This window comes from Primulina eburnea, chromosome 7 (assembly GCF_022965805.1).
Source record: "Primulina eburnea isolate SZY01 chromosome 7, ASM2296580v1, whole genome shotgun sequence".
Taxonomy (NCBI): Eukaryota; Viridiplantae; Streptophyta; class Magnoliopsida; order Lamiales; family Gesneriaceae; genus Primulina; species Primulina eburnea.
In genome coordinates, this window is record NC_133107.1 from 30,784,065 (window position 1) to 30,790,064 (window position 6,000).

Below are 6,000 nucleotides of genomic sequence, written 5' to 3' on the forward strand. Positions count from 1 at the left end.
TCGATTTCGCGGACGAAATCCTTTTTAGAGGGGGAGAATGTAGTATCCCGATGCCTAATTTGAGTTAATTATTGGATTAATTGTATTTCGGTGGGATCGGAAGGACAGAACCGGGTTCGGATCGTCCGAAGTTGGTTCGGATCGTCCGAAGTGGGTTCGGATCGTCCGTTCTGTTCGGAGTCAGACGAGTCATGTCATGTCAGAGTTCGGATCGTCCGATCAGGGTTCGGATCGTCCGAAGACAGGTGGCTGGACACGTGGAAGACATGCAATGTTCGGATCGTCCGAAGTGGATCGGATCGTCCGAAGTGGACCGGATCGGAGCGTCCGAAGTGGATCGGATCGTCCGATCGTTGTCTATAAATAGAAGCGTGAGGCTTCACTTTTCACTCGCCAATTCCGAGAGTTCCAGAGCGTTTTAGTCGTTTCTGATGGGTTTCTAGTCTTTTCCCGAGGTTCGGGCACTAGCGGGGAGCTACTGGTTTTGTAGCGGAGCTGTGCTCTAGTTGGGGGCTAGCGGCATCAGTGGGCTGACTACGGACGCAGGTATAGTTCTGGGTTCCCTTTGAGATTTGGGAGTATCTATTAGTCTAGTTAAGGCTTTTAGATGTGGTTTAGTGATATGGTATCACTTGGATTGTAGGCTTGATTCTAGGGCTGATTGCTAGGATCTACTGGTTTGAGGTACGAAAGTACTATCCGAGATAGCAGGATTGAGTATGCTTTACTATGTGTTGCATGTTTATGTGTTGCATTATTATCTGTCATATGATGCATGGTTTATTATGCGGCATTTGCATAATCATGTTGAGCCTGATTATCTTTGAGATAGCCTGTTGAGAGGGTGCTCAGCCCTCATTTGTTGTGGATGGTTGGACCCCGTTGGCCGACGGTGGTCAGGTCACCGGTATATCCACAGGTTTATTTTGGTATGGGAGCCACCTCCTGGTGCGACGGCGCAGAGTGCTACATACCTTGACGTCATTTGTCTGAGCAGTATTTCGATATACCCAGATCCTGGTATCCAGTACATTTTGCATACATGCATGTCATAGTCTTGTATACTCATGCTTTCGGTACTGAGCGTTTTATGCTCACGTCCTCGGTTTATCTCTGTTTTGGACACCCTATTCGATGGGGCAGGTCTCAGGTTAGACGGTCCAGGAGGGAGTGGACAGGGAGCTGGCAGAGGTTGACCTGTAGTTGTTGGTATTTGTTCTTGGTATTTAGTTCGATCTGGTTGTTTAAGTATTTTGTACTTACAGATTCGATTGGGTTGTATTACTGTTTTTCCGCTGTTTACCTGATTCAGTTTTAAATGTTAATTTTGCATGCTTAAGTTCTGATTAGTAGGTGATTCTGGAACGGGTCACTACATTAAATCATTTAATTTTCATGACATCTTTATTGCTTATTTTGCATAGGAATGACGATCATCCAGATTTTGATTAATTCTAATGGAGAGTGGAAGAACGATGAACAAGGAACTTATACATGGTTATCCGAATCTAAAGAATGGACAGCTATTTCCATTGATGGTAGTAATTTGACCATAGAATGTGTCATGAATGAAATATATGAGACACTTGGTCTGGCTAAATCAGATGTTGAATTGACATTGAGTTATTTACCAGAAGTAGATTCTTGCAAACCATGCCCAATCTATATACGAAATTCACGATCCTTGGGAACATATCTATCATTTGGTAATTCGCGTACTAGACCTGTTTTGCATGTGGAAGTAATTGAGATTTGTGATATTGGAGTTGATAGAGAAAAAGTTAATGACAGTGATGTGCATTTTGGAGATGCGGAGGGTAGTGCTGTGAATTATAATATTAATGTAGAAGATAGAAAAAGGAAATGTGATTTTGATGTAAATGTAGAATGTGGAAGAAAGGAAATTGATTTGGATATGGATGCTTTTGATCAGGGTCTTCATGATGAATATTTTGGTTGTACTTTTATCCAAGATGGTTTTGAATTGACTGCAGCAACAAAAGAAGTCGTCGTTGAAGAAGATAATGCCAATAAAAACTTGAACCAAATTGATGTCTTCGATCTACCAAGAACACAAAGTCCACATGTTGATTTCTATCATTCTGATTTAGTGGAAGCGAATACACAAAATTTGTTAGCGATTAACGATGGTGATGGTGCATTTTCTTTTACCGATGGATCGAATTTATCAGTTGGTCAAAAGTTCAACAGTAAAAATGAACTTAAGAAAGAATTGACTATCATTTCTTTGAATGCTTCATTTGAAATGAATGTTGAAAGGTCGACAAAGACACTTTATGTGGTGGGATGCATTACAGAGAAATGCAGTTGGAGAGTGCGAGCAACACGAAGGGCTAATTCAACTCAGTTTGAAATTCGAATTTATTGTAACATACACACATGTGACCTTTCTGACAGAAGACGAAGGCACCGACAAGCAAGTTTAATTGTAGTTGCAGATGTATTGCTAGAAAATTTTAGAGGGCAACAAATTACCCCCGCGCCGAAAACAATAATGACGATGATGCAAAATAAAGGGCTTGGTGTTAGCTACTACAAAGCTTGGAAGGGCAAGCAACTTGCTCTTAATCATTTGAGGGGAGATCCAGAAGAGAGTTACAGAACTTTGCCTGCTTATTTATTTGTTGTTAAGCAAGTGAACAAAGATACTATAACTCATTTGGAGAGTGACTCTAGTGGAAGATTTAAATACATGTTCCTAGCTTATGGGGTATGCATATCTGGGTTTCGTAGGATGCGAAAAGTTATAGCAATTGATGGGACTTTTTTGAAGGGAAAATATAGAGGTGTTTTGCTTCTTGCAACAGCCCAAGATGGAGATTTACACCAATACCCCATTGCATGGGCTGTTGTTGACTCAGAGAATGAAATGTCATGGACTTGGTTTTTGCAGAAATTGCATGAACTGATTCCAGATGATCCTGATTTGGTAATTATCTCTGACAGACATGCTGCCATTATCAGCTCAGTGGCCGTTGTTTACTAGCACTCACATCATCTACATTGCACATGGCACCTTTCGCAAAATATCGGTACCCATTGTGGTAAAAAGGGTGGTGGGGTTGAGTTGTTCATGCAAACTGCATATGCTTGCAAAATATCCGACTTTAACATGTTGTATGAGAAGTTGAAAAATCAATACCCAAGTGTGGCTACATATCTTGAGAAAAGCAGTTCACCAAATAAATGGTCTAGAGCTTTCTGCCAAGGTAACCGATATGATATTATGACAACTAATGGGGCTGAGTCGATAAATTCTAGATTGTCTGAGGAAAGAGAGTTACCAATCATAGCACTGTTGAATGCAATTCAAAATATGGTTTCAGTTTGGTTCAACAAACACCGCACTGCAGCAGAGTTAGCTTCATGCAGAACGAAGTTGACTCCATCTATAGAGTTGATTTTGCGAACTAGGTTTACTCAATCACAGTGTCTAAAGGTAACTCAGTTGAATTATTCTGAATATCATGTAGTAGGTGATGATACAGATGAAATAGTTGATTTCTCCACCTACTCCTGCAGTTGTTGTGTGTTTCAATGTGATAAAATTCCATGTAAACACGCATTAGCAGCTTGTCATCTAGCAAATTTGGGTATCTATGAGTTGTGTTCACCTTATTACCTTGTGCATATGTGGCGTCAAGCCTACTCGGGTACCATTTACCCCGTGCCTCATTCAAGAGATTGGAAGATTCCCGATTATATTTCTAATTTGGAAATGCTACCTCCTAACTTCAAGCCAAAACGAGGGCGACCAAATAAACGAAGAAGACCATCTATTGGAGAGTTTGGACGACAACGAAAAAAGAAATGCAGCTTATGCAATGATGTTGGACATTATAAGACGAAATGTACTCGTAAAACTACTTGATGTATTAGAAAATATTGTTTTTTGAAAGTGGATGGTTGTATGTTTTTTTTAAATGTAATTGAACATTAATGATTTAGTATGGATGAATCGAAGATATTTTGTACTAATCACTGTATACAAGGTGATCAAATTAATGTTTTGTGGACTATTTACTGTATTATAGTATATTATAATTGTGTGAGTATAAAATATAAAAGTGGCGTAAAATAATTCAAAAAGCGACTGAGAGCGACTGAGAGCGACTGAGTGATATATGATTCTTATAATACAAAATAGGAGCAACTTCACGTTTGTGGTCTATTTACTCTATTTTAGTATATAGTATAACGGAGTTATAATGTAAAATATAAAAATAATGTCAGAATACAAATAGCGACTGAGAGCGACTGAATGATATATGAGTGATCCTAATAGAACCACTTGAAGTTCTATAAAATATAGTTTTTTGGAAGTGCAAGTTTGTATGTTTTTTTAAATGTAATTGAACATTAACGATTTAGTATGAATGAATCAAAGATATTTTGTACTATTCAATGTGTAAAAGATTATCAAATTAATGTTTTGTAGACTATTTACTATATTATAGTATATTATAATCGTGTGAGTATAAAAAATAAAAGTGGCGTAAAATAATTCTGAGAGCGACTGAGAGCGACTGAGTGATATATGATTCTTATAATAGAAAATGATTTGAGCAACTTCACGGTCGTGGTCTATATAAAACATGAACTTGGTCACTATTTTTTACTATATCACTCAGTCGCCATTCAGTCGCTCCCAGTCGCCCTTAGTCATTTTTGCCTTATCACACTGTTTAATTTCATAATTTCTTATACATGAAAACACACCATAATATAGTAAATAGGATATAAAACACGACTCACTTTATTTTTACCATATCACACACCATAATATAGTAAATACGAACTTGGTCACTATTTTTTACTATATCACTCAGTCGTCATTCGGTCGCCCTCAGTCATTTTTGCCTTATTTCACACTATGTTAATTTCGTAATTTCTTATACATGAAAACACACCATAATATAGTAAATAATGGATATAAAACACGAATTTTCTCACTTTGTTTTTACCATATCACTCGGTCGCCATTCGGTCGCTCCCAGTCGCCATTCGGTCGCCCTAAGTCATTTTTGCCTTATCACACTGTTTAATTTCATAATTTCTTATACATGAAAACACACCTTAATATAGTAAATAGGATATAAAACACGAATTTTATCACTTTGTTTTTACCATATCACTCAGTCGCCATCGGTCGCTCTCAGTCGCCATTCGGTCGCCCTCAGTCATTTTTGCCTTATTTCACACTATGTTTAATTTCGTAATTTCTTATACATGAAAACACACCATAATATAGTAAATAATGGATATAAAACACGAATTTTCTCACTTTGTTTTTACCATATCACTCGGTCGCCATTCGGTCGCTCCCAGTCGCCATTCGGTCGCACTAAGTCATTTTTGCCTTATCACACTGTTTAATTTCATAATTTCTTATACATGAAAACACACCATAATATAGTAAATAGGATATAAAACACGAATTTTCTCACTTTGTTTTTACCATATCACTCAGTCGCCATTCGGTCGCTCTCAGTCGCCATTCGGTCGCCATTCGGTCGCCCTCAGTCATTTTTGCCTTATTTCACACTATGTTTAATTTCGTAATTTCTTATACATGAAAACACACCATAATATAGTAAATAATGGATATAAAACACGAATTTTCTCACTTTGTTTTTACCATATCACTCGGTCGCCATTCGGTCGCTCCCAGTCGCCATTCGGTCGCCCTAAGTCATTTTTGCCTTATTTCACACTATGTTTAATTTCGTAATTTCTTATACATGAAAACACGCCATAATATAGTAAATAATGGATATAAAACACGAATTTTCTCACTTTGTTTTTACCATATCACTTTGTTATAAAAATTTAAAAAAAAAAACTAAACTATGGAATCCAAAAAAAAAAAACACACAATTGCATAATATCTAGTAGAAACACTACAAATCATCAGTTTTTGTTTGCAGTGGTACATGATCAAAAAAACTATAAAGCATCTCAACAACCACCATGGTATCG